The sequence below is a fragment of the Centruroides sculpturatus genome, unplaced genomic scaffold, assembly GCF_000671375.1.
Source record: "Centruroides sculpturatus isolate CEXI.00-Female unplaced genomic scaffold, Cexi_2.0 scaffold1034, whole genome shotgun sequence".
NCBI classification, from domain to species: Eukaryota; Metazoa; Arthropoda; class Arachnida; order Scorpiones; family Buthidae; genus Centruroides; species Centruroides sculpturatus.
Window position 1 is genome coordinate 296985 of NW_019385172.1, and position 8824 is coordinate 305808.

General features: G+C 31.2%; 1 protein-coding gene across 3 annotated transcripts in view; it reads right to left on the minus strand.

The window, feature by feature from the left end:
* The window catches only part of LOC111635722 (titin-like), a 159325-nt gene extending 151107 nt beyond the window's left edge, over positions 1-8218 (minus strand). Inside the window, exons 1-2 of one of the 3 annotated variants that reach the window (XM_023380780.1) lie at positions 7860-8218; positions 2124-2188 (exon numbers count right to left, since the gene is read on the minus strand). The gene's annotated coding sequence lies outside the window, so the exon portion shown is untranslated. Of the gene's footprint in view, positions 1-2119; positions 2189-7859 lie in introns of all 3 variants that reach the window. The other 2 variants (XM_023380782.1, XM_023380781.1) reach the window with 2 other exon arrangements.
* Between the last annotated feature and the right edge of the window lie 606 nt (positions 8219-8824).

Below are 8824 nucleotides of genomic sequence, written 5' to 3' on the forward strand. Positions count from 1 at the left end.
AAAATGCATAAAATATTGTTTCTGAGGTATACCCATATATCCACTTCAGTTTTCCTTCAAACAATAAAATACTTGTATTAAAATAAATGAAAATACTATATATCAGCATTAATTAACTTTAATTGGTAAGCAATTTCACAATATTCACAAACAGAATAAATTAGGAAAGTTGCTAATCAACTAAAATTAACACTGATAGAAAGTTCCTTTTCAAAAGTTCCAAGAACCTTTTCTCTGGATTACAAGAATGCTACACACATAATTTGGACATATAGCAACCATACCTTCTACATTAAGACTGATAGAAAGTATTTACATTTATTTTAATGTGTTGAATGCATCTTGAATAACTTTGAAAAATATCTGTATTCAGTTCAAATGATTATCTTTAATGAGTTCAAATAATACAATAAATTGCAACAATAAAAACAAATTAATTAAGAAAATTACTGACATAGTAGATTTTTAAGAGATGTTTGAAATGACCTCCTTGTGCAACAATGCATTGTCGAGACCATCATACCAAGGACTGCCTCACCAACATAAAAATCCCTGATGTGTTCCAGATTTGCTGGCATCCGTTTTGTACTCTTTGATGAAGATCTGCAGTATCATGAACTAGAGTATAATATGCTAAAGCTTTTAAATAACCTCATACGTGGAAGTTGAAAAAATTGAGATCTGGAAACTGAACACACCAAGATGTAGATCCTGCATGATCAATTCATTTTCCAGAATAGTTCCTGGAAGATCCATTTTTCTTGGTTGATATAATAATATATGAACAACCCACTAAACACACTTAGCCATAATGATGTGATCAGTGTCACATAATTCTTATCCTACTTGCTGCTGACACTTAAAGAGGTATACCTCAGAAATGATGCATTTCAAACAATATGCTTACATAAACTTTTTATTTCAATAATTATAGTACAGAAATGTAGAGCCAACCCATCATTTTTGTAACACTATAATTTAAAACATTTTTACAATACAGGGTGTTCCACTTGAAAGTTCCCAATTTTAATTTGCCACAAAAAATGAATGATTTAAGATATATAAAAGTAACAAGTGGTGTCCGGTGGGAAAACTCATCAAGTTTTAAATAGATTGTTTTTTTCTGCAAGATTGCACAGAAGTTGAATCATGAGCATTATTGTCCAGTCATCACTTGGCCACAGGAGAAAGCACAGGTCTGGTATGCCTGATAGCATGGCCATCAAGATCACCTGATCTGACCCCTTTAGATTTCTTTCTGTGGAGTTGCTTGAAAGATATGGTTTATGCAAGTTTGGTCAGAGACCTTCAGGATCTTTTCGAGTGCATCATTGCAGCCGTTGCCACTGTGAGACAGGACATGCTGCAGCATACATAGCAGGAAATTGCCTACTGCGTTGATCAGGCATGGCCAACATACGGCCCGTCTAATGAATTTATGTGGCCCGCGATCAATCTTTCAATATTAGCTACTCAAGTCCAAATAGCTCAATGAAAAATTCTGATGCCTAAAAAAAAAAGGCCAATAACTCGCTGTGCGTTTTAGAGTTAACCCTCCATTACAAATCTCATAAGTACAGCATAGAATGTTGATAAAGCATGATAATGTGAAAAATGTATCTATGTACTGTAAAATTTAGTCTCTACGGAGTGACACCACAATGAGATCTCGCACCACCTCAAAATCTTCCTAGGGCAGCTTCTGGTTTGGCCCGTGGAAAAAGTTTTTTTCCAATTCAGCCCAGGGGCAAAAAACTGTTGGCCACCCCTGGCCTTGATTTTGTCACTGTGACTCCTGGAGCACACACAGAGGTTTGATGATTTTTTTAAATGAAGGTGAGTTTTTCTGTCATATAAAATCTTTGCAGAGCAAAATCTTTGTTACACCACCCAACAAAGCAATTCCTTTTATATACAAATAAATAAACATACCAAAATAATAGCAGTATTAACTGTATCTCAAATGTTTTCAGTCTAATTCATAGATCATATCATCGGGAGTTTTAATTGACAGAGAAACAAATTCAAAAGAACAAATTTGATAACAAAAATGGTTTTATGTAAATATAAAATAAATACTGCTTTATAAATGTAAAATAAATTCATTGAATATATATACATACAGTAAGACCTCGTTTAGAGTTTCCTCGATTAACGCTGATTCGATATAACATGGTCTGTCCAAAGCCTAAAAAGAAAGCTTAAAATTTACACTTATTCAAATTATTGCTGCATTTCATTAATTCATATATAATAAAATTATTCCTGAACACAAATCAATCAGCAAAAGGTTCATTGTATGCTGTACTTTCCCTAAATCTACGTTTGTTTGGTGCAATTTTGGAAAAAATATAACATCATGGATGCCATAGGCAATATCAACTTCACTTGGAAAGAATTAACTTTCAAATGCATGAATGGTGTATGGAAGAAGGTATGGCTGGAGGTATCTAAGAATTCTCAATGAGAAGAGCCTATCATTGACAAAATTGTCAACCTAATCAATACAGCAGGACTAGATGTAGATGAGCAGGATATTGAGAAGTTACTGCAGGTTTCTGGTGAGAGCCTTACCAACAACGACCTTCAAGAACTGGCAGAACAAGGAATTCATGTTGAAACTGGAAAATAGAGATTCTGAAAACGAAAACGAACAAAGAACTTGCTACAGATTTCCTTAGTAAAAGTTTGGTAATGATAACAGAAATCGTTGATCAAACTGTAGCAAATGATCCAGATTTTGAAAGGAGTGCGAAAGCAAGATGAGGCTTTTGGATTCAATCTCCTGCTACTGACATTTGCTTAACAAAAGAAAAAGAAAGTGACAAATGACACTAAACAAGTTCATCACAAAAAAAATCAAGAATTTCAGAAGAGCCAGGACCTTCATCACAAAAATGAACTTCATATTTCTGTGTGCATATGTTTGTGTGTTATGTAACATATATTATTATGCAAATTAATATAAAAATAAATTTAAATTAAAGTAAAATTTGTTTATTTTTGGTCGAGTGTTCCCTTTTCCCTATCTACTGTGGATTAAAATGTCCTTGTTTAACACTGTTTCATTTAGCGCTTTGTCATCTAGGAATGCATCCTAAGCACTAAATGAGGTCTAACTCTATGTTCATAATTTATAAATTAAGGCAAATTTCTACCTGGAGGAAAGTGTGTCTACATCCTTGGCATTTAAACATTCTCCCATAATTTTCTGCTTGAATATCTCTACCCATTCTTCCATAACTGTTTGTAACGGAGAGGTGTCATTTTTATGACCTGAGCCTTGTTCCACAAAATTTCAGCCTACTTACAGCAGGACAGATTCAATAGTTTTTCATGAATATGTTTATTCATGAAAAACTATTAAAATGTTTAAATGACACAGATGGAGATATTGTCTCTGCATGAAAATTTACATTAATTCATAATTAATGAACATATGTATCTATTTACAATACTTATTTTAAGTTACATAAAACAGTACAGTTGTCCCTCTATAGTCCGACATTTTTTAATCCGACATGCTCAGTAGTCCGACGCACCTCCCGTCAAGGTACCCATCCCCGTTACGTGTCTGCTTGCACAGAAGCATGTCGCAATGTGAATCTCCCCATCCAATTTTTACACGATGACACACATTTCGTGTGTTTCATGTGAGCAGTTCTGTTCGAACAGTTGGAGTAGAGAATATTGTAAGTTACTGCTGGCAAAACAATGCAAAATATGTAATTATTTTCAGTAATCCGGACACTTTTGGTAATCTGACACACCTTTGGTCCCATACCTGTCGGATTATCAAGGGACAACTGTACTTATATTTATGTAAAACTATTTTTGGTTTTAAAATTACTTTTATATGTTTGAATTCAAACATACATTAAATTTATACTTTTGAATTTGTTGCACTGTCAATTAAACTCCTGATGATGGTATATAAATTAGACTGAAAATGTTTGAGAAAAACATTTTTTTCTCAAACATTTTTACTGCTGTTATATTGGTGTGTTTGTTTATTTGTGTCCTGTTACAGTAGTATATATATTATATCAGTTATATCTCATATATACTGTATGATATCACATGTACAGGGTCATCATAATTTAAGTTTTACTTTGAACCCCTATAAAATAAAAACTACTGGACCAAACATTTCCAATCCTGGAAATACTGTATTTACTTGCTTATAAGATGATCTTGCATATAGGACAAGGTGTGACTTTAATGATCAAAATAAAGAAAAGTAGATTTATTAATACAATTTAATTATATTTTGTTTAATTACAAATAAAATGTCAAATGCATGTAAATGCACACATTGTCCCACAAACATTACTGGTATTTTAAACTTTAAGGAAAAATCTTTTAAAATCAACAACATGATTTGTTCATGTAAAGTTGGGCAATTGGGAACCTTTTTTGCCAATTCTTAACAGTCGAATCCACTCTCCGTCGATTACACTTATGAGTTTCTCCAAATTCTGATTTCCAAATAATCATCTGTTTTCACATGGGAATGGATTAAAACTTATATCAGGCTCTTGTGTGATTTTGGAATTTCAAATTGGAATTCAATTCAAAAGCTTTGCTTTTCCTATTACTATTCATCTTTACTCCTGATGATACACAAGAACTATTGAAACAACACAGATAAAATACTTTTGTTTTTAATTAAACACCAGAGGGTGAGCATCCAGTAAAAAATGCAAATACACAAGTTATTTAACAAAAATTATTGCAAAAACGTAAAGAAATCCTTCACTTGTGCATATTGGATGACCTAGGTTTTTGAAGCAATGAAATATGAATAAATGCCTCATCTTATATGCAAGCAAATACAGTATTATAAAGGTGGTCATGGGAGTTCATAACCTGCAAAAAATAATTAGTTTAAAAAGTCACCACCAGGGAGAAAAATCAAGGTTTATTCCATAAATAGATGACCAAACACACTACATATATATTAGAACACCTTAATTTTGCTGAGAATTATATATTTTAAACACAAACGCTTTCAACCTGATTAACAGGCCATCCTCAGGTCTAAAAAAACGAAAATGGAACAGATGGACCTGAGGATTAGACCTGAGGATGGCCTGTTAATCAGGTTGAAAGCGTTTGTGTTTAAAATATATAATTCTCAGCAAAATTAAGGTGTTCTAATATATATGTTTACTTGCTGAGCACTTTTTATGTCAAACACACTACAAACAAGTCCTGGCAGCAGATGTTCAATGTGCTGTCCACCATTTCTTGAAACAAGATGAAAATGCAATATCGTGCTCTCCAGAGTAGTTCTAAGCATATCAGCCAGAATATTATGAATATGCCAGGGAATCACGTCTATCAGCTCTAACAAATGTCTGATGTCATGATAAATGGTGCTTTAGCAGTAAAACCATATGACATGCAATACAAATTTGCATAAACACTGGGTGTTCATAAAGTGCCATTTTCTCTCTGGTGGTGACATTTTGAACTATTTGTTTTTTTGTAGGTTATGAAATCCCATAACCTCTTTTATAACATTTCCAGGTTTGAAAACATCTGATCCAGTTCTTTTGATTTTACAGGCAGTTCAAAGTGAAACGTAAATTATGATCAGCCTGTATATTTGAATATTCTATCATAAAAATTTTAATTAATATTAGGACTGTCAAAAGGAGGAGCTAGAGATTTTTTTCCCAGGTCCAGAGAAAAGTTAGGGCCCATAGCAATTTATATCCCTATAATAATAACGTTATTTTTACTAACAGAAAATAATATCTGCTTTTTGTTAATAAAGAAACATTCTACATTTTTCATTTGTTCAAAAAACAAAAGTAACTTATTCTAAAGCTCTTGACAGCATATCAAATATCATAAACTTTCTACAAATTGGAGATTGGAGTTGCTGTACATTATACACTATAATATACAGCATTGAATATAACAATGTTTCCAGAATTTTTCATATTTGTTTAGCAACATTCTACAGAAACTATTTTTTCATATTTTATCAGAAACTTAAAATTTTAAGTCATTTAAAATCCTTTTTTAGCTATTTAACATAAATATAACTATTTTGATAACTCTCAAAGTCAGTAGCCCCACTACTCCCAGACCCTGCCTTTATTTCCTTTTTTCTTCTTTTAACAAAATAAAATTTTTACATAGTGGGGGTATTAAGCCCTATGCACAACCCACAACCTGAGGACCAGTGATCCCACCTTAGTCTAGCCCCTATCCTCTGATCTGTTAAGTATGAATATCTCTATTGGTAGCAAAGCTGCCACCAACATAGCTCACGGGGCCTACAGGGCACGCAATCCTACTCACCACATCAAAGTGAAGTATCGGGAGCAAGAAGGTGTGAAGAAAGTTACTGAATGGTTTGAAAAATTGTAATCTCCTTTTGCCTGCTGCTCACCCTTTTCAGATAATGAGCATGAGGATATATATGTATGAATGTATGTATTTTGATAACTAATATTATAATTAAACAAAAAATTATTTATGAATTTAGAGCACATTCATAATTAAATTCAAAAATGTCAGGAAAAAGTATATATTAAAATAATGTTAATGCATTCAGTGGTTTAAAAGAATTTTAAATAATTAGTGTATGCTTTATGCTCAATTCATTAAACTCAATCATAATTCTCAAATCATTTGTAATTGACATTTATCCCAAAGCATTTTGAAATAGAATATTAACTGAATGGCCAAATCTTATTTTAAAAGTCCTCCACTATGTTTCTTTAACTTTAAAACTCTATTGGCTAATTGCCTAAATACCAAAATAAAACAGAAATGGTTTGTGTCAACAATCTGCTTTGTGAATGCTGGACAAATAATTCCATACATAATTTAAATATATGAAATTTATTACGTTAGTTTTTGATTTTCATTAAGAAAAAAATAGCATTTGAAACCAGTAAAATTTTAAAATAACTTACTAATATCTACTTGACTATTTATCCTCACTAAAATAAATTCAAGTAGGAGTTTTGCTTGAAATATATTTCTAGTTAGGCAAGATGCCATTAAAAAAATTGCTTAATCATTCCATTACCACAAAGTATTTCTTTCAATTTAATTACATTCTTTGATAAATAATAAAATGTTTCTTCCAATCTTCAATTAAAATTGCATTTTACTTAAATTTTAAAATTTTCAATATTCATTTGTACAAATAAATTGAAAAAATATTTTCTCTAAATTTATATTTCAATACCTCAAAACAATTACATATTTTCACTAAAAAATTATATTTATATTATTTTAAAATATAAACAGATTTACATCATTATTTATAAGTAAAAATATGTAGTGTTACGTATTTATTTGTAAATATAGTACCATTGCTACAAACAATAAATGTTAATTTAACATTTTATGGTTTATAGCAAACAATACCTTTAACTATAGTTCTTGGCTTCCACTTCAAAACAGTGTTCTTGAAAACTAAAAATACACTGCCTTGAATTAATCTGAAGCAACATAATTTACCAGTTTCTGTGTGCATTATGCAATTTTATTTGTAAAGTATTTTCATAATTTGTCAAACATATTGTAATAATTTATGACAATAAAAAAAAGCATTTCTTTTACACAAAAATCTCAGTTTTTAGTGCAAAAGAAAAACTTAATTTATTTATTTTGGAATAGAACATAGAGATTTTTTACTTTTGTAATGCATTCTTCACAATGTGAATAATTTTACTTAAAATTTAAAATAAAATTTTTATATAAAGCATTCTTTAATCATTTATTTAACAGAATTTTGTCACTCGACAATAAATCTGATTTATACTTTTACGCCATCTTAAAAGTAAGAGTTGACAAATTTCTTCTGCAAAGGCACCAAACAAACGACTCACCTTGCAAGTAAACCAGTTCTCCGGTTCCACCGAGGCTCGTCCACTCCGACGGAAACCGCACCCGACCTAATCCTCCATCACCGATAATTTTGGGAAAGATCACGACGAAGACGCGTGCAACCCCACCGAAACCACCACCGAACTCCAAACGGCCAACGCGTTCTTCCGTCTCCGCAGTCTCGTTCCCGAAGTCCGTCTGTCAGGTTGCCAAAACGCCACATCGTAGAAAACCACACCGAGAGAGACAGGAAGAGTAAGATCCAAAGCTAAATATATCACAGAAGAAGTCGCGTCTGGCGGTTATAAATAGAAGGAATTGAGATCCGATATAAGATTACCTCTTCGTCCGTTTTTAAGTCTTTTTTTTCCTCATCCGTCATTAATAAAAATGAAAAATTAATAATTTAAAAAATTTATTAGATTACAGATTTATTAAATTTTTATTTAAATGACACCTAAAGATTTTATAAGAAAATTAAAAAATATGAAAAGGAACTCCACAAATAAATAAACTTTTACATATTTATAGATATAAAAAAGTCACTTGTGTGTGTTTATTTATGCACACAAATATATATATAATGCACAGATATCAGAATATATACATATAGACTTATTACATAAATGTCTAGTGTGTATGTATATAATTATGCAGGCTGTATTCAAATACTGTATATTGTCTATTTATATATATGATATTCCTCACTTTCACACATAAGAGAGATACACCATATTACTGAATATAAATATACAGTTGCAACTTTTGTGTATATTTGTGAATTTTACATTTTAACATAGACTCAGATATACACACATACACAAGGTGCATATATATATATACCGTATCGTATATATAATGTAACACGTAAGATTTAGATACAATTAAATACACGCGAGTACATGCGTATACATAACGTATATAAATACGATGTAAATTAGAAAGAAATTAATTGATAATTTATTAA